General features: G+C 40.2%; 1 protein-coding gene across 3 annotated transcripts in view; it reads left to right on the forward strand.

Annotated features, from left to right (window-relative positions):
- ADAMTSL1 (ADAMTS like 1) overlaps nucleotides 1-26,741 on the forward strand; it is a 1,088,032-nt gene that overhangs the window by 279,550 nt on the left and 781,741 nt on the right. The gene's annotated exons all lie outside the window — the stretch shown is intronic.

Raw genomic sequence — 26,741 nt, forward strand, 5'->3', positions numbered from 1 at the left:
TGCCTATGATCAGTCACAGGGTTATAGGTTTATGGTGCTGAGAGGGTATAAACTTAACCCAATTATTTCTAGAAGGTATGCCTAGCAGGAGGTCTTTGGTCATTGGAGGCATGCCTGTAGAAAGTACTTCTCACAAAATGGTTGATTGTGAGGACTGAATTTGACCTTCCCACGCTCTGTGTTTCCTAGCTTGCCATGTGGTACTTCTTCTGCACATGGCTCTGCCATTGCCATCCCTGGCCTCAGCAGATGGCTAAACCAATAAAGTCTGCTCAATCCTGGATCCTGAACCTCCAAAACTGTGAGCTGAAGTAAACTTCCTTCCTTCATAAGTAGTGTTAGAGTCCTAATTACTTAAGTCTATGTAAAGGTAAGGATATATTGATGAAAAGCTGACTAATAGAGCTGGGAAATAAAGCTTTAGGAAACGAGCCCTCAGAATACCAGACCAACCTTCCTAGGATACAGTCCTGGACCCTAGTATTAAAGCAACTAAAACAAACAACAGCGCCACAGCTGGATAAACGAGAGATCTCTCGTGTTAGCTCATGGGACTTACCAGGGGCAAGAAGCACAGTGGTGCCTAGCAATGCAGCTTCACAGGTTTGTCCAAACTGATGCTGGCCAGCACCACTTCTAGGTGGCCTTCCATCTACAGGTTGGTGGCCTGCTTTTTGTGGAAACTCCACTTACTGAACTGGAGACGTAGTTCTTGACCATGCCATTGTTGGCAAATTCCCCGGGACAGCTGTCTGATGCCATCTTCTGCACATTCACGTCCTCATAGATCTCTCTCACCAATACTTTCAGCAGTATGAGGAAGGAGTTTATATTTTAAACTCACCAATTTGACCAGATCCTGAATCCCCACAAACCACTGTGCACCTGTGGGCGAATGACCTAACCTTCCTGTGTAGCCAACTTCTCAGTGAGAGAAGAGGACAATAGTACTTTCTGGGGCTGTGGTCAGATCTAAATGTAACTTTGTGTCTATATCACCTAACAAGAGTTCTGACACCTACTGGGCAAGTGCAATATGTGAGAGTTCTTGTCCCATTTCGTTGGAGAGATCACCTTAGATGGTAATGGACACAGAACAATGTTCTTAAAAGCTTTAGAGACAAAGGCTCTAGGAGTTCTCATTCTTCTTTTTCTCCTGCTTGTAATGTGTTTTACAGTTGGATTATAGAGTGAATTTGGAGAGCAATGTTGCTCTGCCCATGTTCCACATACAGAGCTCACTGAGTACATTAGGATATTTGATGCTATGCATCACTCATGTTCCTTTCCTCATTGGTATTTCATCAAGTTTCTTTTAAAAAAAAAGTACGAAAGAAAAGCCAATAAATTGGGGAACAATGAAATTAAGTCAAGCCCTTCTTTATGTAATAACATGTACTTTCTTTCCTTTAAAATGTAAAAAGTTTCACTTACATTCAAATACTGTCCTCTGTGTTTTGACCTCCATGAAGGGCACATAGTCCGAGTCTGCTATAGAAACTGAATAGAAGGAGTTGAACTTCTAGTCTTCGCTGAACTTTCTCTGAACATCTGAATCCAGTCTGTGAAATAGGCCACTTTTATTATATCCTCTCTGAAATGGAACTGGAATGATTTATTCATGGTGAGGGTATAGGGTTGGGTGCTAGCAAACATATGGTAAAATCTTGATATGGCAGCCATATAGGAGGTAATTCTTCTTCCAGATCAAAGCTAGATTTATGGTATTCTCTTATGATACAGGTTGACCCTCATCATGACAGATGGCTAGACTTGATTTCTGCCATGCTTGATGCTAACACAACCAACTATTCTGTTACTCAGACACTTGTGAATGACTAATTCTCCTAGGTATTATTTTTTACATATGCATAACCTTGAGACAGTAGTTGGATTTGTTAATATGTACCTATAAAAGAATTATTTTTTAAAAGATTTTTAAAGTATTTTTTAAAAAGATTTATTTATTTGAAAGGCAGAATTACAGAGAGAGGGAGAGACAGAGTGGTCTTCCATCATCTAGTTCATCCCCAAATGGCCACAATGGCCTGAGCTGAGCTGATATGAAGTCAGGATCCAGGAGCTTCCTCTGTGTCTTCCATGTGGGTGTAGAGGCCCAAGCACTTGACCATCTTCCACTGCTTTCCCAGGCCATAGCACAGAGCTGGATCAGAAGAGGATTAACCAGAACAGGAAATGGTACCCATATGGGATGCCGGTGATGCAGGTGGTGGCTTAGCCCACTATGCCACAGTGCCAGCCTGGCCCCCAGGAAGAATTCTTAATCAAAACTTTTTGGAGAGTAGGGAAGGAAAGTAAGTACTCTATTATAACACAAAATTGGCAATGTTTGTAGGTCCACATGAATATTTATCTTGTTTGTAATAAACTTAAATACAAAGTGGTGTGAACTGCTTTTGATTCATCTTGACTCTATGAAGCAATAGGTATAATTTTCTATGGAAATTTCATTAATTCCACATGATTTTAAGAGTGAATGACTACTCTCAAGCATAGCCACGAATTCAGTCGAATGAAGAGTATGACTCAAGGGGAAGGGGGTGGATTGAGAATTGGGAATTATGGGTTGTGCATAATCTAACTATTGATTTAACCTCTGAGCAAGTTACTTAACCTCTTGTTCCCAGGCACTCTTCCCCACCACTTGTATGATAATTCTTGACTAACAGATGTTTTAAAAACAACATTAAAAAATTGGCAAGGTGATTGACTCCAGATTGATTGGCTCTGTCCACAAGCACAGCTCAGAACTATCAGACCTTAAAAGCAATGACATGACAGGACTAAGAGCTTATGCTGGCATTCTACCCACTTTCTCAATAAAATCTGTGCTGATTTGTGGTGCATCGTGCCTCTGTCTCATAAAACCCTGAGTGCCAGATGTGATCTTCTGTGCTTTGTTATGATGTGTCCCTGCTTCATCAGACTTTCATAAGGTAAACAATAATGATAAACACTTGATGAGTGTCTTTTGCAGGCCAAGTGTCGTGTCCCTCAAACAGCTTCATATTTAATATTCATCCCCACCTTATAACATTTTATTACCTAGGGGCACTGGAGAAAACTGAGGCACAAATTCCCACAAATTTGCCAAATTCCCACAGCCAGCAACATGCAGGGCTAAGATAGGAGACAAGGAAGTCCTAGAATGCATACACTCACCTACCTAGCTCTCTGCAATGGAGATGCCACTCCAACAGGAAATCACAGCAGGCTTGTGTCCCAAAGTCTTCTTAATGAGCAACCCAGCACATGTATATGTGCTATAATACACAAAAGTGTAAAAAACTCCAAGACATTTGAATGAGATATATATGAGTTCAAAGGCTGGGCCAGTTTTTCCCCTAATCTTTTTGAGCATCTAGTTTTCCAGTCTATAAAATTGGGTGAGTAATGCATAATTTTGGTATGCTTTGAAGATTAAATGCGCTAACATTAGAGTATTTTAAAATTTCATGGAAAAAATGGAATTAAAAATAAGTTTGTTTGGGGGCCAAAATTTTGAAATCCATGCATGATTTTTTTATAATATTCCTATCTATGATCTTTTTGAAGGCCCCTCTTATATGAAGCGTTAGTCTGGGTTTTGGAAGCCAGTAGGGCTTTCATAAATATTAGCTGTAAAGAGGATGATGAGGATCTATAGGTGGAAGTTTTACTCTAACCCTACCTAGGCAGTGTCGAGCCTGAACAAAGTAGAATTGGGGTCCAGTAGGTGTGCTATCAGAGGATTTAACCAGCATCTGCTCTCTGCTGACACCTGGGTACACTCATCATTTTATGAGATTTCAATTGGCATGATCCCCAGAAGGGGCATGTAGCAGGAAACCCCACAGGGCCTCTGGAGCAACTTTGTCCTTCATTTAGCAATTACTTAAGAGCTTGGGTCAATTGGCTCTAATGGAAGGTTTTCCAAAGAAGGTTTGCAGCTTCTCTCCATCCTGAGTACATCTTCCTTTCCCACAGTCAATAACTTCCACTTCACTCTATTTTTTGTGATAGTTGTGCCTACAGGCTGGGGAGCAGGACAATGTCACTTAGCAGTGAATCTGAGAGCTGCCGTGCGCTTTTGTATTTTTAGCCGGGGTTTTTGTTGCCCTGTCTGAATCATATTGGCATCCTCCCTTGTCAGAACCGCATGGGTCAAGTGTAGGCGTGTGCATACTTTTTAGATGGGTCCCCTTTCCTGCCTGGTGCCTGCTCAAGACGGTGGTGGCTGCTGGTTTTGTTTAACAGACACTTCATGCTGCAAATTCTCAAGTGCAAATCACCTTTTGTTTCTTTTATCCCTGGCAATAATGAAGGGCTGAATTGGAGCTTAAATAATTCTTTCAATGAATACATTAAACAGACTCTTTCATTATAGATGTTAAAGGAATGAAAATAATTTGCACAAAGCCACATTTCCCTCACAAAGTTTTAAAAGAGGCGAGGGAACTGCCATTGAGGGAACATTAATTTTGTTTCTGTAGGAAAATGGGGAGGGGGCAGATGAAATATGTTTCAAGACTTTCAAAAAAGATTTCTGGTGGGAACATTTAACAATTGAGTAAAACCTTCCCTCGGGAAAGACAGTACTGTTTGGATCTATGTTTTTGTGGTAGTTTCTTTTTATCTTTGGATTGGATGAAGAATAGAATTCTCTCCTGACTGTGAGTTAAAACTTAGCAGGAAGACAACTAATTTTGAGAATGATTATTCAGTAAAGGCCATTGAAGCCACTTAGCATATCTTAGTGTTGGGTATCTCTTTTGCCTGAACTTACACATAGAGCGAAATTGGTTATTTAAACCCTCCTTCAACTATTTCAATGCCCTGTTCATCTTTTCTACTGTGTTCTTACTCTCCAGCTTCTTTCCCATTATTTAATTACATTTTCAGGAAAATTAAAATTAATTTTGCAAGGATACTAGCTTTGTGGAAGCACATTTTACAGTTTTGCCTTAAGGGAGAGAACTAAGGTTTATAAGAATGAAATACCTGACTCAGAATCACTCAGCTCAGGTTGGTTTCTTGATATCTTTCATCGAGGTCAGTACTTTTTTTTTTTTAACAAAGCTATTTTAATACTTTGGGGGGTGCCCTACAGGATCAATAAACACTGTTGAGGTAACCCCCCACTCCCAGGAGTGGCCCATTGGGAGAGAGGCTATCAGAGGGCAGGGAAGCACAAAAGAGACTTGCTGCAGGCTCAGGGCAAAGGGGACGCCATCAGCGCAGGACCCTGAGCGCTACAGGAGGCGAGCCTGCTGGGACTGGTTCCAGATGCAGTGGCAAGGGCAAGACGATTGGACACGAAGCCACAGTTACTTGCATTCCTTCTTTTTCTCGTTTGCCTTTTTCTGCTTCTGCTGCATGATCTCTGGGTCCCTCAGCTTGCAGGCAGCAGCTGAACACCCATCTTCTCGGCACTTTCACATAACCAAGTCACTCTTTTTTCATATTCTTCGAGTGGGCGAGTTCACGCTGGTCACCGCGGGGCTTGGCGATGGCAGCAAAACTCAGACCTATCTCCATTGCATCCCCTTGTTTTCTCCGTGGCTGCAGTCCCCCGAGATCAGTACTTAGTAAGGTACCAGGCTAAGGATATTACTGTGTTTCAAAGCAATAGTGCTATAGTGGAGTTCCAGGGAAGCAAACTGACTTAACACGATAAAGATGTTTCCCCTTAATATTTTAACTTATTATGAGATTAGCAGGCTGTCTCATGGAAAAGCAAGCCTATAGGTTTCAGAAGTGTCCTAAGAAAAAGCAGTAAAGGCTGGCGCCGCGGCTCAATAGGCCAATCCTCTGCCTGTAGCGCTGGCACTCAGGGTTCTAGTCCCGGTCAGGGCGCAGAATTCTGTCCCGGTTGCCCCTCTTCCAGGCCAGCTCTCTTCTGTGGCCCGGGAAGGCAGTGGAGGATGGCCCAGGTCCTTGGGCCCTGCACCCGCATGGGAGACCAGGAGGAAGCACCTGACCCTTGGCTTAGGATCGGCACAGTGCACCGGCCGTAGCGGCCGGTGTCTCTCTCACTGTCCACTCTGACTGTCAAAAAAAAAAAAAAAAAAGGCAGTAAAAACTGCTGTCAGAGCTGGAGAGATGAGCTGGAGAGATGAGGTAGACTTATTCTAGGTAAGGAACTACAATACTACATTATTTAGGTATAACCTGATAAATAAATGCACTCTCAGTGGCATTTATATGTTAAAAGCCACCAGTGAAGACAAGTGACTCCAAAAATCAAAAGAAAGAAACTATAAAGTTGTGATAATAACAAAAGGGTTTAGCCTTCTTTGTGTACAATATTATGTTGACGCTGTGTGCTGCACAGTTAGCATAGCTATTTGTTTTCAGTTCTTTGAGGATCATGCCCTGGTTTATTTGGTAACTTACCAAGTTCTCTATGTTCTGAGCCTCAGTTTCTTCCTTTGTAAATTACTCACATTAGTGACTCATGGTGCTTCACAAACTCAATGGTACTTTTGTTAAAAAAAATTATTTAATTGAAAGAGGATTGAGAGGGAGAGGGGGAGGGGGAGGTAGGGAGGGAGGGAGAAAGAGAAAGTTATCTTCCATTCTCCTTTTCACTCCCCAAATGGCTTCAACAATCAGGAATGGGCCAGGCCAAAACCAGGAGTTAGGAACTCCATTCTGATCCCCCACATGGGTGTTAGAGGCCTAAGCGCTTGAGCTCTCTTCCACTGCCTTCCCAGGCACATTAGCAAGAAGCTTGGTCTGGAAATGGATTAGCCAGGATTTAAACTACCACACTGATACGGGATGCCAGCATTGCAAGAAGTAGCTTAACCTCCTTTGCCACACACTAGCCCTATTCAAGGGCATTTTAATCATAATAACGGATTTGTTCTTGAATGCACCTATATATATAATATATAATGTATCCTACAATAATCCTTTTATCCTATTGAAATAAAAGGTGCATAATTATGATGCTAGAACAATTAGATATCTATATGCAACAAAATGGACCTGCACAGAAGACTACACATTTTACAAACATTAACTCAGAAATGCATCATTGATCCAAATGTCAAATGCAAATTATTACGCTTCTTTAATAAAAACATAGGAGAAAAATCTAGGTGACCTTGTTATTGGTGATGAATTCTTGTATAAAACACCAAAAGAACGTTCCATGAAATAAAAATTGATAATTTGTACTTCATTAAAAGCTTCTACTCTGAAAGACGTTGTTAAGTGAAATAAAAGACAATATATAGATGGGAAGAAAATATTTGCAAAATACATATTTTATAAAGGACTTGTACATAAAATACACAAAGAATCTTGAAACTCAACAAGGAAACAAACAACTGGGCAAGATTTCTAAATAGATACCTCACCGGAGAGGACAAATGACAAGTAAGCATATGAAATTAAGACCAATGAGGGTTTGGTTTTACCATTTTGACAGTAATTAAAATCACTACACACCTTTTGGAATGCCTCAAATCCCAAACCTGACATTATCAAGGAAGATGGGGAGAGTGCTGAGTGACAATAATTGTCATTCATTACTAATGGGAATGCAAAATATTACTGGCTGATTCTCACAAAACTAAACATAGTCTATTATATGGTACAACAATTATACTCCTAGGTGTTTATCCAGTGAATTTGAAAACTTATGTTTACAGAAAAATCTGTAGCCAAATGTTTATAAGAGGGGGCCGGCGCTGTGGCTCAGTGGGTTAATCTTCCGCCTGCGGCCCCGGCATCCTATAGGGGCGCCGGTTCTAGTCATGGCTGCTCCTCTTCCCATCCATCTCTCTGCTATGGCCTGGGAAAGCAGTAGAAGATGGAGTCCTTGGGGCCCTGCACCCACATTGGAGACCCGGACTGGGCTCCTGGCTCCTGGCTTCAGATTGGCACAGCTCCGGCCATTGTGGCCAATTGGGAAGTGAACCAGCAGATAGAGGACCTCTCTCTCTCTCTCTCTCTCTCTCTCTCTCTGCCTCTCCTCTCTCTGTGTAACTTTGACTTTCAAATAAATAAAAATTAAAAAAAAGTTTATAGCAGCTTTATTCATCATCATCAAAACTCTGGAAGCAACCAAGGTATTCTTCAATAGGTGAATGGATTGCTATTCAACAATAAAAAGGTGTGAGCTATTAATCCTTGCAGATATTTAATATATTTAATTTCCTGGTTTAGAATTCCAGTTCTGCTATTGGAAAAGGTATATAACATCTCTGAAAGTTCTATCAATTATAAAATAAAATTTTATAGGAAAATTCTTTCAATTATAAAATTTATCTTGTAATCTGTAAGAATTTGACATCAACTGTAGAACAGCCAGACCTATTCTTGATAAAAGTAAGAATGCATGCCAGCACCGGGCTCAATAGGCTAATCCTCCACCTAGCAGCGCTGGCACACCGGGTTCTGGTCCCGGTCGGGACGCCGGATTCTGTCCCGGTTGCCCCTCTTCCAGGCCAGCTCTCTGCTATGGCCAGGGAGTGCAGTGGAGGATGGCCCAAGTGCTTGGGCCCTGCACCCCATGGGAGACCAGGAGAAGCACCTGGCTCCTGCCATCAGATCAGCGCAGTCCGCCGGCCGCAGTGCACTGGCCGCGGTGGCCATTGGAGGGTGAACCAATGGCAAAGGAAGACCTTTCTCTCTGTCTCTCTCTCTCACTGTCCACTCTGCCTGTAAAAAAAAATAAATAAATAAAAAACAAACAAACAAACAAAAAAAAACAAAAAAATGCATTAAATGGTTTTGAAGAAAATTATGGCTACATATTGATAGAAATAGATGACATATTTCAGATAATCAGGAACAAAAAATGTGGACATATGGGCAGCAGTGAAGTTGCATCTATACCTATAATCCCGCACTGAAGTGCCTGGTTCAAGTCCCAGCTACTCTGTCCAGCTTCTTGCTAATTCACACCTTTAGAGGCAGCAGTTTATGGCTTAAGTACTAGGATCCTTGCTACCCTTGTGGAAGACAGAAATTGAGTTTTGAGTTCCTGGTTTTGGCCTGCCCCACCGTAGCTGTTGGAGGGATTTAGGGAGTGGGAACCAGCAGAATGAGAATGGAAGATCCCCTTCTCTCTCTCTCTCTCTCTCTCTCTGTGTGTGTGTGTGTGTGTGTGTATGTCTTGCTGTCTCTATCTCTTTATGCCTTTCAAACAAAATGAAAATAATAAATAAAACTTTTGTAAAAAGAAGATAAGTGTTAGTAACCATACAAGAAGGATATTGGTACACGGTGTGTAGTGAGGAGGCAGAAATGGTTCACCCTTCAGAACCTGTTAGAGATAGTCTTGGTTTTCATCAGCCCACTCACTGTTTTGGACCAAGTTGCAGCCAGTCTATGGTATTATTATAAACTGGACATAATTTGGGAGATTCCTTCTTATAAAGTGAAACACTTGACTGACTCATAGACATTGAGTAAGCAGACTAGGATTTCTGTAGAACATTGCATACATAACAGAGACTTAATTGCTATTTGTTGACTGACCTATCCATCTACTCCAAAAGAGCCAGGCGACCAAGTAAACTCTTATCATGAAACTCTTCCATTCTGTCGATTGGGTTTGAGGATGAACACAAGCATGAACTTCAACATGGTTGGTTTGCAGTTCTTATGAGTGTCTCCCAATATTCCCCATAGCTACATAGCATGGAGTTTGTATCACCATACAGCAGATGCTACTTCTGTTTGGCATTGTAGGAGGCCATTACCTACCATTCTTTTTCTCTTACTGGACTATAACATCGTGGAAGTAACAGGCAGTATTTATTTTTGTGTACACCTTCTCCAACACTTGGCAAAGCTTTTACAAATAGTAATGTTAATAGTAGTAAAGAAAGTTTAAAAACCTTAGTAACATAGTCATGTTTCCACAACATAAAACCTGACAAATTTTAGAGTTTAAAAAAGAGTTTAGAAGCAAAGGGAGTGGGCTTTTTGGAACTGAAAGGGAAGAAAGGATCACATTTTTTTCATGTCTACATAGTATAAACAAGTAGAACATCCTATTTTCAGTTTGAGTTTGAAAAAGAATGTTTGTTTAACATTCAGTCACCTACACTTCCCTGACAGCCAAAAAAAAAAAAATGATTAACAGAGTACAGGAATTTATTTGGTAACTATAAAACAGAAATGTCTCTTAAAGTTAAGATCAGATACTAAAGTTTAGTCAAATGGGAAATCTACAAAAATATAATTAAAAGTCTCTGCATCTATGAAAAGTGAGCAAAATTTTGAACACATGCATGAATTTTGTTAAGGAAGGACAAATTGAACACATTGTGAAGTGATAAGAAATCTTACCTTTAATTAATAAATATTTTCCTTCATTTCTCCCAGGGTATTGATAAGAGTCAATGATTAGGTTCCAGGCAATGAAGCTATAAAAATTAATAAGCAGGACATTCAATTGATTCATTAGCTAAGCCTTCATTATTATACATTTTGTAATGGGTGACACATTTAACACATTTAGTAATATACTCAGGGGCACATTTAAATGAAGAGAGTTTGGCGAAGCAATTTGAAAACCATGCAAATATTTTTATTAGTGTTAAATTTGCCTAAATTCCAGTTGATTACATCTAACATAGGATCTAACTCTATGTAATGTGTTGTCATTATAGACCTTTTCTTCATCTACTCCCATATTAGTCTGTTTTAATCTCTGAAAGGAAAAATCTTCTAGGATCATTTCATTGAAATTTTTGTTTTATGATTATTAGCCAGCATGTTCTCCACTAGAACGTGTTTATGGAGCCCATGGAAATTTTAAGAGGCTTATGCTGTAGAGGAATAAATCATGTACTGATTCATAAGCCTTTGAAGCCTGGCTCCTCTGGGTCAGGATATTCTGCTAAAGTTAGGAATCTAGAGATGAGAGAACCAGTCCTGGCTCTCAAGGAGCTTACGGGCTGATGGAGAGACATATGTGCCAAGATACTTTTTTGTAAATATCTATTTATTTGGAAGGCAGAGTGATGGGGGAGGGGAAGTTGCAGTGGGAAGGAAAGTAAGATGGACAAGGGAGGGATAGAATAAACATACATTTGATGGTTCAATCCCTAAGTGGTTGCAATGGCCAGGGCTGGGCCAGGCCAAAGCCATGAGTCAAGAATTCCATCTGGGTCTCCCAGGTGGGTGGTAGAAGCTCAAACATTTTGGCCATCCTCTGCACCTTCCCGAGGCTCAATTGTAGGGAGCTATCAGAAGCAGAGTAGCAGGGACTCAAACCAGCACTCTGATATGGAAAAACAGCATTGCAACAGTGGTTTAACCTACTGCACCACAATGTTTGTGCCTGGCCAAGATAATATTGAGCTGAGTAGGCTTTAACCAATAGACTTCTATGGGTCAGCATGCAAGTCAAGTGGAGTTAAAAGTGCAGAGGCAAAGAGCAGCAGATTATCATAGTGTGTTTGGACAGCCATACACCATTCAGTGCTGCCAGAGCATAAGAACAAGGAAGGAAAGGGCTGGCGAAGATGCTGAGGGATGAGGATGAATAAGGACCCAACAAGAAAGTCAATGGAGGCCTTTAAAAGAAGATCATAACTTATAAATATTACTGTTAAAGTGTGATTGTTGCAACACAGCATCACCATTGCCAGGGAGTGTATTTTTCTTTCTTTCTTTCTTTCTTTCTTTCTTTCTTTCTTTCTTTCTTTCTTTCTTTCTTTCTTTCTTTCTTTCTTTCTTTCTTTCTTTCTTTTTGACAGGCAGGGTTAGACAGTGAGAGAGAGAGAAAGGTCTTCCTTCTGTTGGTTCACCCCCCAAATGGCTGCTACGGCTGGCAAGCTGCACCAATCTGAAGCCAGGAACCAGGCGCTTCCTCCTGGTCTCCCATGCAGGTGCAGGATCCAAATACTTGGGCCTTCCTCCACTGCCTTCCTGGGCCACAGTAGAGAGCTGGACTGGAAGAGGAGCAACCAGGACAGAACTGGCATCCCAACGAGGACTAGAACCCGGAGTACTGGCACCACAGGCAGAGGATTAGTGTAGTGAGCCATGGCGCCGGCCTAGGGAGTGTATTAAAAATGAGTAATATTGGGCTCTAACCCAGACCTCCTAAACCAAAATTGGCATTACAATGAGACCTCCAGTTTGTCCATATGTACATTAAGATGTGAAGCACACTGCATGTAGAAGGTGAAGAGTTGTTGAAGCATGTCTTGCCAGAGAGAAGTATTAGAATTGTTAGAAAATTCACTCCAGCCACAGTGTTGAACTGAAGAAAAAGTGATATTAGAAATTGAGAGACTACTACGAGTGCTGTGGTGATCTAGGAAAGAGCTGAATAAACCTGAAGATGGTGTACTCAACAGGAAAAATATTCAGGAGGCAGTAATGCCCTGATTTAATGTAGTGCATGATGGATTATAGGTAGACTAGCAGATATCAGGTTTGGGCCACCTAGGAGAACATGGTAGAAATATGGACAGAGAGTGCAGAAAGAACACATTTGGAATGAAGGGACAAGATGACGACTTCAATCTGAATCATTTAATTGGAGGTACCTGCTGGAAATTTGTTGGGTAATGCTTAGCAGATAATTGGGGATATTTGGCTGGAGTTTGGGTCGGAGAGACATATATTTGAAAGTTGTCTTATCATTGCTTTTTTTTTAAATTTTTTGACAGGTAGAGTGGACAGTGAGAGAGAGAGACAGAGAGAAAGGTCTTCCTTTGCCATTGGTTCACCCTCCAATGGCCGCCGCGGCCAGTGCGCTGCGGCTGGCGCACCGCACTGATCCGATGGCAGGAGCCAGGTACTTCTCCTGGTCTCCCATGGGGTGCAGGGCCCAAGCACTTGGGCCATCCTCCACTGCACTCCCTGGCCACAGCAGAGAGCTGGCCTGGAAGAGGAGCAACCGGGACAGAATCTGGCGCCCCGACCGGGACTAGAACCCGGTGTGCCGGCGCCGCTAGGCGGAGGATTAGCCTAGTGAGCCGCGGCGCCAGCCATCATTGCTATTTAAATCCATACTTATGGATAATATTTCTCAGAATAATTTGTAGGATAAAGTACAAATTGTATAAGGATACAGCACCAGAATACACCAGCATTTCAGCAATGGGCAGAGGAGTACCAGAGTCTCTCCTAGGGAGAGCTGGAAGAGAATCTGAAGGGTATGATGTCATGGGAAGGAAACAAGAAGATACTTTCAAGTAACATATCATGATTCACACATATAAAATGGAGACTGAAAAAATGCCCGATAGATTAGGTACCTAAAGTTTTATAACCTTAGCCAGGGAAATTTTAGTTGGATGATAACATCAAAGTCAGAGTTTCAGTCTGCTATCTTGTGGACTCCCCAAGTGTAGTGAAGAATTCTTTCTAGAAAAGGGATTGTAAAGGAGGTAAAATATTGTCTACTATACATAGGAGCCCAGAGTCAGGAGTTTCCCTCTTTTTTCTGTCTCCCTCTTAAATATGAAGAGATAAGCAGAGGGAAAAGAGTCAATGAGAAGGAAGTAATGATAATTTGGAGGGGGTATAGATGATGACACAAGAACCCTTTAGGGATAACAGTGGATGAAATTCAAAGTACAGATGGATATTTTCCTCAGCTAGGAAGAAAGTGTTAATCTGTGAGGAAGAAGGGGAAAATGTGGGGATAGGTATATAAATTTGGGGAAAACATAATCTTAGGATATTTTTATATCAAAGATTTGATTTTTTTTCTGGAAATTAAGAGGCAGTGACATTTGCATGAAAGGAAGTTTTCTCATTGAATTGGGAGCCCCAGAAAAGAATGAGGAGACATGACTGGAAAATGCAAATGATATGGGCAATATTTAAAACCATTTAATTCAGATTCTTGATTCTGCAAAATGTATCGTAGTTTCTGCATTATGTATTCCATTTGTTTAATAAATAAGTAATATGTTTGACCCATCTATGATTCAAATGCATAGTAAAAGAGATTGTTATTCAACACAGCAAAAGATTTTTGCATAACTGTGATGTAGGGAAATTAAATATCATGATCCATTGCTGAGTAGCCACTCTGTGTCTACTATTGTAGAGGCACTGGGGAGTGACAATGGAAATGATTACAATAATTTTTCTGATTAACTTATAGATACACATAGTTGGAAAAGTTCTCATCATTTATCTAAGTGCTTTCTTCAGCTGCCATATAAATGCATCCAGTGCCAGGGTCTTCATTACCTACTAAAAAGCCAACTACATGCTCAAGTTACTATAGTTAATTGTTTGAAAGTTCTGTTTTTATCAGGATAAGGAGCTGAATTCCACTTTCATGAAACTGGGCATGCTAAGTTTGTTTTTGTTTGTTGCAACAAATATAGTGAGCATGCAAAGTTGTAGGTATTGTTCTCGGCATTAAGGGATGATCCACAGGTTCAAGGTCCCTGACTTTTGTATCTTTACAGCCTACAAGAGGAGGCAAGACAAGTTCCCAAGTGACCGCATGAGAGATGAAAATGCATGCCATTGAGAAGTAATAATATGCCATGGTTTTTTGTTTAAAAAATGAGGTGCCAGGAGTCATATCTCAATAAATTACAATGTTCCTCTCCTATACCCCCTTCCCAAACCTGTTTACATTGGCATGTCCACATGTTTTTCTAGCCAAGTGAGTCAGTAAAGATGGAAATACCAATTAATTTGAGTGGACATACTCTGATAGCTCATAATGTTAAAAAAAAAAAAAAACTTCTGGTATTAATGATATTACCAAACATATATCACTTTTTGTTTACAAATTTCTTTTTCTAATCATCAAAACAAGTTTTCAAATTTAACATTATGCTTTCCCTCATTTATAAATGAAAGTCTGAAGGCTCAATTTAAGTAATGTACTCAAATTACACAGCAGGGAAGTGGTGAGCTATGAGGTCCCTTCAGGTCCCAGATCTCACTATGAGAGCAGAGAACTTGTGGATTGGGGCCTGCGTTGTGGCATGGTGAGTAAATCTACCACCTGTGGTGCCACCAGTATCCCATATGGGCAGCAGTTCAAGTCCCAGCTTCTCCACTTCCAATAACTGCATTTCAAATAAATAAATCTTTAAAAATAAATAAAAAGAACATCTGTGGATTAAGGTTGTATTTGTGTGGGGAGGTGGTAGGAGGGTGGATTTTAGGTGTTTACAGGGGTTAGAAAAGAAACAGGCATTTTGTTTCCTTGTATTTTAGTATAAGGCAATAGAGGTATTCCAATCAGAGTGCATAGCAAAGTTCAAGAAGTGGATGCAGGAAGTTCCAGACATGCTCATAAAAGAGCCATGGTTCCATATATGGCTTTAGAATTCAGCTGCTCAGCGGAGATTTGAGAAAAATTGCAGAACAAGAAACAATAGAAGAAAAAGTATCCGCGGACACAAAGTCCTGGGATCACCTGTGTTTAGTAAGATAGAGGTGCAGGAAGAGCCACTAGGAGGAGTAACTGAAGCAATGGCCAGAGAGTTAGGATCATTCTCAGTTATTATAGAAACCAAGGTGGACAGACTTTCAGGAAAGACATATGATAATCTGGGGATGATGATTTAGGACAAGAGGGTGTAGATGAGTTGGTGAGCTTGGGGAAGGGCAGAGCAGTGATGACAGAAGCAAGAAATGAGTTGTGAGAACAAATGAAGGTCAGGAAAGAAGTGAGGAAGACAGAAGCAATTGAAGTTGACTCTCTGAAACTATTGCAAGACAGCTCTCATGTTTTCCTCTTCCTTTTTCAGGCAAAATGCCCTTGCTTAATTCAGTTGATTGTCATATGCTTTCCAGAAAGTCACTAGCATATTTGCTATCCTTAGGAATTAATGGGTTGTCCTTCTTAAAGTTTGGCAAATCAACTCTCTATCCCATGTTTCTGGTCTATTGAACATGCATTATAAAAAACTATCCTAAGTTTTGTTTCCTGCACTGCCCCCATTTTATTGTTGAATCATTGAGCTTGCAATAAGCTATGATTCTCTGTCATCTGCATCCTGTCCTTGTCCACTGTTTGGAAAGACAACCCAATCAGGGGAGAGGGACACTGGAGCCATGAGGTGGAGGGGGCGCAGGGTTGGCATCAGGAAATCTACATTTCAGTCTGGACTCTGACATGTGCTAGATATATGCTCTTGGGAAAGTCAGTCTACTTTGGGCTCCCGTGAGAGTTGGAATGGATGATTTCTAAGCCTCTGTCTGGCTCTAAAAATCCTGAAATTAATAACTGATTTTTAAAAGACTCTCATTAATTTACTACTCAGATATTTATAGAACTCAATCCTGTGCCAGGCACTGGTAGGCTTTCTGAATGTAGTGATGAGTAAGACAGCAGTGGTCCTGCTCTAGGGAGTTTATAGCCTCATGGTGACATTTTAAGGATGAAAAATACTTGGTTAAATTTAGGGAAAAATGAGTGAAGCCCCCAGGCTCAAGAGAGCCTTGAAATCATTTCCTGCAAATGGGTATGTGAAAGACAGTGGCTTTGAGGACTTTGAAAATACAGGATGAAAAATAAAGTCTTTGCGTTTAGAATTAAACCAAAAAGTATTCACTTTATATAATCTCATAGCTGTCAAAATGGTATATGAAATAACATGGTGAATTAGAGACAGATGAATATCAAAATGTTTCCTGAAGATTTATTACTTAAAGAACAAACATTTTTATGAGAAAGAAAATGCTATAAATATAACATCTATGATACATCAATATCATTACCTGGCTTTGATGTTCTCTACCTGAACATAAAATTGGTAAAGTGTACAAGAAAATTCTAGTAACAGACAGTTCTGAAATTTATAGCATGAGACATGAATCAGAGGGACCTACTGATCATTATTCTTCCTGAACATGACAGCTGAAGGTCAGCTTCTATGATGATCTTAAAAGTCAATTTTCCAACAGACATGGATAACCTATAAGGAAAAGCATTCCTATTTCAGGGCTTCTGAAACAAATCTGGGCTACAAACATAGATGTTGGCTTTCCTCCTTCAGCATATGCTACCATGATGTTTCAGTTACCTACCTATTGCTTTGTAGCAAACCAACATAAACCTTAGAAGTTTCAAACAATTGTTTGTGGCACCTCCCATACATTTGTCAGTTAACCAGGCTCAACTGGGTGATTATTCTCCTTGTGAAACCAGTTGCAGTTGTATTCCTTTGAGAGCTTACCTAGGCTAGGATGGTCATGATGGTTTAGTCACATGTCTGATGCTTGATGGGGATGGTTAGAAGACTGGGCTCAGCCAGGACACTGGAATATCTGAAGTTTTCTACCTAGAGTCTTAGGTTCCTTCCTATTTCATGTGGCTTCTCTGCTTGGCCACTTCATCTATTTATATACATATGTGATATACCCATGAAATGCTTTGCTTTCCATAAAATTTTTGTTTCTTCCACAGGAACAAAATATTATTAATATAACTAAGTGACAAAATGGTAATTCTCAAATATATACTGCATTCTGCTTGTCTTCACCCTGAGAAATACATGGTCTAGATTTGAGAAACAGCTTCAAAGTTGAGAGATGAAAAATAAGTTTTTAGGAATTAGCTGCCATCTGTGTGAAGTACATCAAGAATGACACACATGGGTGAGAAGGAAAGTGTGGACATTTTAGAATGGTTGCTATGCACTAAGTTAGAACTTTTCCTTCCTTGGGCATCGTCCAGAGATGCTGAGTAAATATCTGAAATTCTTTAAGTTATATACATAATTTGAATACTAATATGCATTTCTCCTATTTTTGGTGTTTACGTTTTAGAGACTGGGACATGGGGTGAGAGTGTGGTAAGCTAACATATCTAAGTTACTCTGCTGACACTGTTAAAGCACTATCTCTAGAATTATGTGTTGAACCTTTTTTTTAAACTTTTATTTAATGAATATAAATTTCCAAAGTACAGCTTATGGATTACAATGGCTTCCCCCCCATAACTTCCCTCCCACCCGCAACCCTCCCCTTTCCCTCTCCCTCCCCTCTTCCATTCACATCAAGATTCATTTTCAATTCTCTTTATATACAGAAGATCAGTTTAGCATATATTAAGTAAAGATTTCAACAGTTTGCACCCACATAGAAACACAAAGTGAAATATACTGTTTGAGTACTCGTTATAGCATTAAGCCTCAATGTACAGCACATTAAGGACAGAGATCCTACATGAGGAGTAAGTGCACAGTGACTCCTGTTGTTGACTTAACAAATTGACACTCTTGTTTATGGCATCAGTAATCACCCTAGGCTCTTGTCATGAGTTTCCAAGGCTATGGAAGCCTTTTGAGTTCACCAACTCTGATCATATTTAAACAAGATCATAGTCAAAGTGGAAGTTCTCTCCTCCCTTCAGAGAAAGGTACCTCCTTCTTTGATGACCCATTCTTTCCACTGGGATCTCACTCGTGGAGATCTTTCATGTAGGGTTCCCCCCCACCCCAGAGTGTCTTGGCTTTCCATGCCTGAAATACTCTCATGGGCTTTTCAGCCAGATCGGAATGCCTTTAGGGCTGATTCTGAGGCCAGAGTGCTGTTTAGGACATCTGCCATTCTATGGGTCTGCTGTGTATCTCACTTCCTATGTTGGATCGCTCTCTCCCTTTTTTGTTCTATCAGCTAGTATTTGCAGACACTAGTCTTGTTTATGTGATCCCTTTGGCTCTTAGTCCTATCATTATGATCAATTGTGAACAGAAATTGATCACCGGGACTAGTGAGATGGCATTGGTACATGCCACCTTGATGGGATTGAATTGGAATCCCCTGGTATATTTCTAACTCTACCGTTTGGGGCAAGTCTGATTGAGCATGTCCCGAATTGCACATCTCTTTTTTAAAGGGTGAATATATTTGCATGGTATCCAAATTATTCTCTCCTAGTGCTTCCTCGGTGATTACTTGCACATGCTGGTGATACTTCTAGCCAGGGATACCAGAAACTTTTAGAGTTAATAAAACAATGAAAGCCAAAGTGCCTACAGAATTATTTAACTTATTACTTTTACTCTTTTGAATATATTTAAAGTATTGAGCTATGTGGATACAGTGAGTATCTGTTGTACATCTGTCATTCAATGTTAGGATGAAGAAGATTGCTAGAGTAATAGTCACTTGGGAAGCAGATAAAGACATTCAAAGGGAGCAGGGACTGTGGAGACACCATCAGAGCTGTCTCTCATGTGCTAGTTCTGATCATTATTTCTAAGTTATCTATAAATTTTGTGATTTTGAAGGTGGAAGGACCAGAGAGAATTTAAGATTGTTCTTGTCATTTCCTTGGTGTAGTGGAGACGGGGCAGCCTTTCTGACATAGATTGGAATGGTGAATTGAAAATACTAGATATGTCCCAATTATACTCTGGTCAAAAGAAGGAGAAACTGTTAGTTTAGATTCTCCCAGAGTCAGGTGAAGTCAGGATTATGAATGCAAGAGATTTATTGGGGGAAAAGGCAAGGGAGACAGGAGGCTGGAAGTACCATCAGACTGAAATGGTGGAGCGTCCTCAGTGAAGGAGATAGGGAAGACAGAGACCGGAGAGGAAGAGTTTCCAACTGCATTGCAGCGCCAAGAAAGTCTAACCAGCCAGTGGTGAGGCCTTAAGCATAGTTGACCCTTCCAGGAGTTCTACACCTCTCAGGAATGAACTTGTTCTAGTATCTCTGTTATGCTTACTAAAATTGAAATAGCCTGCCGGCGCCGCAGCTCACTAGGCTAATCCTCCGCCTAGCGGCACCGGCACACCGGGTTCTAGTCCCGGTCGGGGCGCCGGATTCTGTCCCGGTTGCCCCTCTTCCAGGCCAGCTCTCTGCTGTGGCCAGGGAGTGCAGTGGAGGATGGCCCCAGTGCTTGGGCCCTGCACCCCATGGGAGACCAGGAAAAGCACCTGGCTCCTGGCTCCTGCCATCGGATCAGCGCAGTGTGCCAGCCGCAGCGCGCCAGCCGCGGTGGCCATTGGAGGGTGAACCAACGGCAAAGGAAGACCTTTCTCTCTGTCTCTCTCTCTCACTGTCCACTCTGCCTGTCAAATAAATAAATAAATAAAATAAAATAAAATTGAAATAGCCCAAGGAAACAGGCCTCAAGGCAAACAAGCAGAGAACTCAGAGTGCAGCACCCATCTGTAGATTAAACTCTGTGGTGAGAGAAAGGAGCTGCTTCCTCAGTTAATCTTCAACTTAATTTTGGGATATGAATGGTACCCTGACTTCCAAATCCTCTTCACAAACAATTTAGAAAAGCCTAGATAACGATTATAATCTCTGTAAGCACTTGCAATGTATGTAATTCCCAAAGGTTGATTTCTACCTTTGCATGTGTATGCAGAGGCTTTTATATACTTTCATTTTTTTCCTTCATCTTAGTATTTTCCTACCACTACCACTCAACTCTCCCTTAATTCTTGGGATAGAGTAAGTATTTTGTTTTTATATGTAAGATTTAAAGCATACATGAACACACACACACCTGAAGACCATGTCTATTTCTTCTTGTCATTAGGAGACATGCCAATTTTGTCCTCACATATCTAGAAGTGGAGCTTAGGAGACTTCATAATTTTTGTTGCATATTTTCCTCTGTTGCCAATGTCTAGGTCAGAATCACAGCTATTATCAGCAGTGTTTTCTGAAGCAGTTTGCCTTTAGGACTCCTTGGAAACTGCATCCTGCCCCCCTCCTGATAAGAAGGGCATAACATGTTTTTAAATGTTTGGGGAAAAGAAGGAAAAAGAATTGATTAAGTTTTGGAAAAGTTGCTGCCTCTTTGAATTATTGGACCATTTTGTCATTTTATATATATCAAGAGAGAGATTTCAAAACTCAAATTTTTTTCTACTCTACACCTAATAAGACAACCTATGGTCTGCTCATCTGAGCAGATAAGAGCATGATGAAAATAGTCTGTGAAGGTCTTTCTGATACTTTCCTCTCAATGCTTATGTTAGAATAAGTATAAAAATGCCTAGTTTATCAATAGATCAAACCCACATTTTATATAATGCATACCATCTGATATAGTTCTTTTGGCTACTTTTTCTTTATACATTATTCTGTGAGGATAAACTCTGCAAAATTATATTAGTCTTTTTGGAAGTTTGTATTTTTTAATCTTTTATTCACGGCATTCAAATTTCATGTATTTCATATGTACAGATTCAGGAACACAGTAATACTTTCTACCCTACCCTCCCTCTCGCCCATGCTCCCACCCTTCCTCCTACTCCCTCTCCTATTCCCATTCTTATTTTTTGCAGATTTTTTAAAAAAATATTTATTTATTTGAGAGGTAGTGTTACAGACAGAGAGAGGGAGAGACAGAGAAGTCTTACATCTGCTGGTTCACTTCCTAAATATCTGTAACATCCAGGAGCTTCTTCTAGGTCTCCCCTGCAGGTGCAGGAGTCCAAACACTTGGGCCATCTTCTGATGCTTTTCCAGGCCATAGCAGAGAGCTGGACCAGAAGAGGAGCAGCTGGGACACAAATTGGCACCCATATGGGATCCTGGCCCTGTAGGCAGGGGCTTAGCCTGCTAAGCCACAGCACTGGCCCCTACAGATTTTTTAAACTTTGTTTCATTGTTTTGTTTTTGTTTTTTTAAATTTTTTATTTATTCATTTATTTTTTTGACAGGAAGAGTTAGAGAGAGACAGAGAGAAAGGTCTTCCTTTTTTCCGTTGGTTCACCCCTCAAATGGCCGCTACAGCCAGCGCTGTGCCGACCCGAAGCCAGGAGCCAGGTGCTTCCTCCAGTCTCCCATGTGGGTGCAGGGCCCAAGCACTTGGGCCATCCTCCGCTGCCTTCCCGGGCCACAGCAGAGAGCTGGACTGGAAGAGGAGCTACCGGGACAGAATCCGGCGCCCCAACTGAGACTAGAACCCGGAGTGCTGGCGCCGCAGGCGAAGGATTAGCCTAGTGAGCTGCGGCGCCGGCTCATTTCTTTTGTTTTTAGAATCCTTGTCTTCTCAAAGAAGCTATCTACCTTAAAGATGAAGTAGATATTTCTTTAAGGTTACCCCTCCCCCATATAGAAGATTATTTTGCTAGGGTAATGGAGTTGCTTTTCATTGACATTCTGGGACAGAGCTTTAAATTCAGCTACATCTGGTCACCTTGCCTCAAACCATATTATAGCTGTTTCTCTAAATCAGACCTGAACTAAGCAGGAACATCTGTACCAAGAATTATGAGGCCCAGCTGAACATTTTGGACCAATATGTTCCATCTCACTTCTTTCAGCTCTAACCTTTTAACAATCATCTTTACAATCCTTAGAAATGGTAATTAAAGTTGGTAGAAGAACAAACAGAATACTGAAATGTTTTTAAGCTCTAACACCAGGTTTATAAATGTCAGTAGCTTAAATGTGGTTGTAAGAATGCTTTTATTAACTATCCCCACAGATCTTCTTGGAGATCATATTTAGTCTTCAGAGAGTATAATATTGCTAATCAGCTTGCAAAGTAGGTGACCATTAGCTAGGGACACCTGAAGCTATTTCAAGATTTTTTTCCCCTGGACAAGTCAGTTATGTAGCAGTAGGAAAGGATATTGTCATCTCAGAGTCTCTGGAAAGATTTAGTCACCTACAACACAACCAAAATTACTTTCAAAGATAAGTAAATGAATTTCTAAGTGGACCCTTTCAACACAAAAGCAAGATTTTTGGTGACACTACCTCCCTACTGGCTGAATAAAAGGCTAGCACATGGTTTGGGAGAGGCAAAGGGGTTTGGGAGAGTTGGAGTGTGTGTAGAATTGTTGATGGTTGATTCTCATGAACTTCAGGCTGATGGAGCCTCTTCTGCTTGGTAGCTATGAGGCTGGAGACACTTAGAAACACTGTTATTTTGATTAATATTCACACTAACTTTGGGAGTACTTCTCCAAGGTATTCTAATAAGATTTCTCTAATAATATTGTATGCCAATGTTTTTCTGTCTTTTACAATTGATTTACTATGCATTCATTTCCCTATCTCACTAAATTATACTCTTCCAACAGCAATGGAGTTATTTGGGTTGATGGAAAGAGAATATTGAAGGTGTATTTGATTTTGTTTTCATGGCATTTGGCCCCATTAGACTGGTCCTACCAGGAACATGCTGTCAGATGTCAGAATTGGTGACTCTTGTTTATTGCAAAGTGGACTTTACTAAAATCAGGGAAATTCATCTTGTTACCAAATTGAAGAATATTTACATAAAGTTTAAAAGAGATCTTTTAAACTTTTAAACATTTGAATTTGTAAAAAATTCAGATAAGTTTTTGAATCTCATTTGAGATTATTCTCGCTTTTGGCTTAGTGTATCTATATTTTAATTCTATGACTTAGTTTTCTTCAAATCAGAGTGACTAACACATATTGTGAGCAGACCTTCTCCTGTGTCTGTTGGTCAGTCTCTGAGTCTGGTTTTTAGAATCAGGTGGAAGTGTCAGAGGTAGTAGGGCTAGATTTGAGCTCTTTGGGTCCAAGTAAGTTCCCATTATATTCTCCTATTAGCAGCAAGACTCTCAGAAATGAAAGCTATATATTTTGCCTCAAGAAAATTCCTTATTCAGTTATTTATCTAATAAACATTAGTGTCCTATTTATGCCACAAGCTCATAACTCTGGCACCAATTCTTTCACTATCCTGTGGTCTTAAAAGTATCCATACTGATAAAACAGTGGCTAATTACTAATGCTGCTTATATTATTGTTTTAATTCACTGAGAATTTATAGCTTCACTATCTTAATTCTCAGTAAACTGTGGACCAAAATATGTACATAAAGATAGTTTATCATTTTCGTAGGAAAAAAACATCTGTGTGCTTTTCAGTGCTACATTTTGTGAGTAATGTTGAAACCTAAATTCTTCCCCTGGGATATAAGCTTGGCTACATTTCAGTTTTCACGGAAAAACTGCAGGAATAAAAGAGAACAATAAACTGATAATTCGACAGTATGTTTGTATGTTTAAGCTTCAATTATTTCTGCCGCCCTTCCTCCCAGCCTATGAGTAAGTGGCAAACGTTCCCACAGTCATAAGAAAATTATAGCTGCATGAAACTTCCAGCCATAATCATCTCCCATCATAAACATTACAATTTTTAAGGAAATTATGGTTCTTCTTTAATGATGGTGAAATTCCAAAATGTGAACCAGTTGCTCTGTATTTTAACTTTCCAAATTCTAGTCATAGCTCAAAGAGCAAACTTTAGAAGTAGGTAAATATGAGAGGGATTTTTTTCTCTTCTTACCCCAAGTATGTTAATTGTGAGCAGCCGACTCAGAATTCTAACCCATATTCCCTGAAAGCCAGGTCAGTCAGGGGAATGGTCATTGCCAGGTTATGGTGGTAGCAAGTGAGAAGCAGAAGACAAAAAGAATATCATAGACCTAATTTTGGTTTCTAAATATATCCTAAAGCCAAATGCAAGAGACTATCTTCTACTCAGTGATACTGGTTTTGCTTCAATTTAAATACCTTTACATCCTTCCCCATAGGAGGTGGATAATGGGGTTATCCGAGGACTTGCTAGCTTCTTGCATTTACCTATATCTCTCTCAAAAATCTCTAAATGGTTGGTTATTCAGTCCCATTAAAGTGACATATATCACAATAAGTTACTTATGTGGCCTCCTAGATCTAAGCTGGTATTTCTGTACTCCTGGCTTCTCCAAGGAGTACTCTGGTGTGCTAATGATCAGAAAGAGAACCCACTGTTTGAAGACGGAAATCAGACTGCAAGAGAAGTGTTCCTTGCAGGGTACAATTCTAGCATATGGTAGTCTTCATATTTCCTTGAGGACAGTCCTTTGGAGCCTAGAAATCCCGGAGAAACAAATAGGTTTTTCAATAAGGATTATGTGTACCTTGTTCTATTCCTAAGGGTGAATTATGGGATTTGAATCCAGCAGATATTTGAATTTTTAAGAGAGATGGTCTCTGGAACCTAGTCCTAACACAGCCAGTGGCAATACACATAATTCTCCCACTGATCACATTTCTGTTCTTCCATCTGTAGAACTAACATCACAGAATCATGAGACTGATAAGTCCCAATTCTGATGCATTTTCATGGTATGCCAACTATCTTATAACTGTAAGGTGCTTTTTGATATAACACATGTAAGTGGCCATATTTTATAAACCAGAACTTGGGAAACTTGGTCTGACCAGACAAAATCGATTTTTAGCAATCTAAGTTATTCTGGAAATTTTCAAGGTGCATTTAATATATAGCTAAATTTGGGAGTTGGAAATTGATAGCCCAGTTAGTCATGGTCTCTCCTCAAGGCACAAATTGTTTGCATGAAGTTGTCTATTATAGTGCCATAAATGTGTTTTCATAAGAAAACAATAAAAGGAAGCTTCCAAACAAGGGTCAACTTTAGTGTGAATTCCCCTTGTTAATATTTACCTTTGGTATAAATGAGCCATTGAAGATGGATCCTTGTTACATGTGTCCCAGGGTTCCTGTTTGGCTCTACGCCCTCTCACGCTCCACACTTTCCATTGACAAGAACATTCATGTTAGATATTGTCTGCTACCTGTACGATGCCAATATTTACATGTCATCTCCACTCAGTCTCTTTCTTGTGCACCAGGTTCATCATTCCCTGCCCAAGTGCTCCAGGTTCTGCTTCTCAGGAGCCAAACTTCTCATGGTCCTCTTTTATTTTGTTTGTTGGCTGTGCTCAAATGCAGGCAGAAAGAGACAAAACTGAGACCTATCCTCATCTTCCAGTTGACTGCCAAACATTATATTGTTTTTTCTCCTCACCAGCCTGTCGACTCTTCATTAGTTCTCCCTGAAATTATTGCAATTAACTAAAACCCCATTTTCAGTCTTACCTTCTGAGCACTACTAGAATACTCTTCTCATCTAAAGGTATAAGCATGATTTTGGCTGCTTGAATTTTAGTAGTTCAGCTCCTGTTCACTGAACAAATTCAGTTCCCATTACTTCCCTCATTTACCTTTCATTCCTGCATTGTTCAGTTACTAAGACTCATCAGACAAAACCAGATACTTCCATGCCTTTGCCAGGGTATTCCTTCTCCCTGGGAAAAGAATCCTCATTCTCCTTGTTCAGCTGGTAAATTCTCATTTTTCCTTTAACCCTACTTTAAAGCCTTTCATAGTTTGTAAAATAATCATTCTTGCTCTAAATTCACATGGCGTTCTAAGTGCTCACCTACAATTCTTCATTGTATCAATTAGGGTAGATTAACCACATGAACAATTAATTTCTCAAATGGATAGTGATTCAAATACTACAGACCTTGACTTCACAATCACTTAACCGTTTTAGATAAGTGAACAGGTCATGGGGTAGACGTCCTGTATGCAGTTATTCAGGGAACAAGGCTGATTGGGAGGCCCTACCACCTGTAATAATTGGCTCCAAGATTTCTCTGAAATTCTCTCTGTCCCAAACACACCTGAGGGTAAAAGAGCATGGGGGAACAATGCAGGAGACTTTTATGAGTCTGGCTTAGTAGTAGAACACATTACTCCTACCAAATATAACTCAGTCTCAGTCTTCGCACCTGCAAGGGAGGCTTTGAGGTGTGTACCTAAGATGATGGCTTTTGATGAGCATCTAGAATTCTCCACCTCATCTGTGTATTCATTTAGGATGCCTATGCCATGAAAGGAGCTATATAACTATTTCCTGCAGCATAGTCCTATAGCATAGCTCCTGGCACTTGGCAGGATATGTATATGTAAGAATCAGTGGAAGAATGAACAAGTAAATATATTGCTTTAGTTTTAAATAATAGTTT

This window comes from Oryctolagus cuniculus, chromosome 1 (genome assembly GCF_051225735.1).
Source record: "Oryctolagus cuniculus isolate XC-2025 breed Fujian yellow rabbit chromosome 1, ASM5122573v1, whole genome shotgun sequence".
Taxonomy (NCBI): Eukaryota; Metazoa; Chordata; class Mammalia; order Lagomorpha; family Leporidae; genus Oryctolagus; species Oryctolagus cuniculus.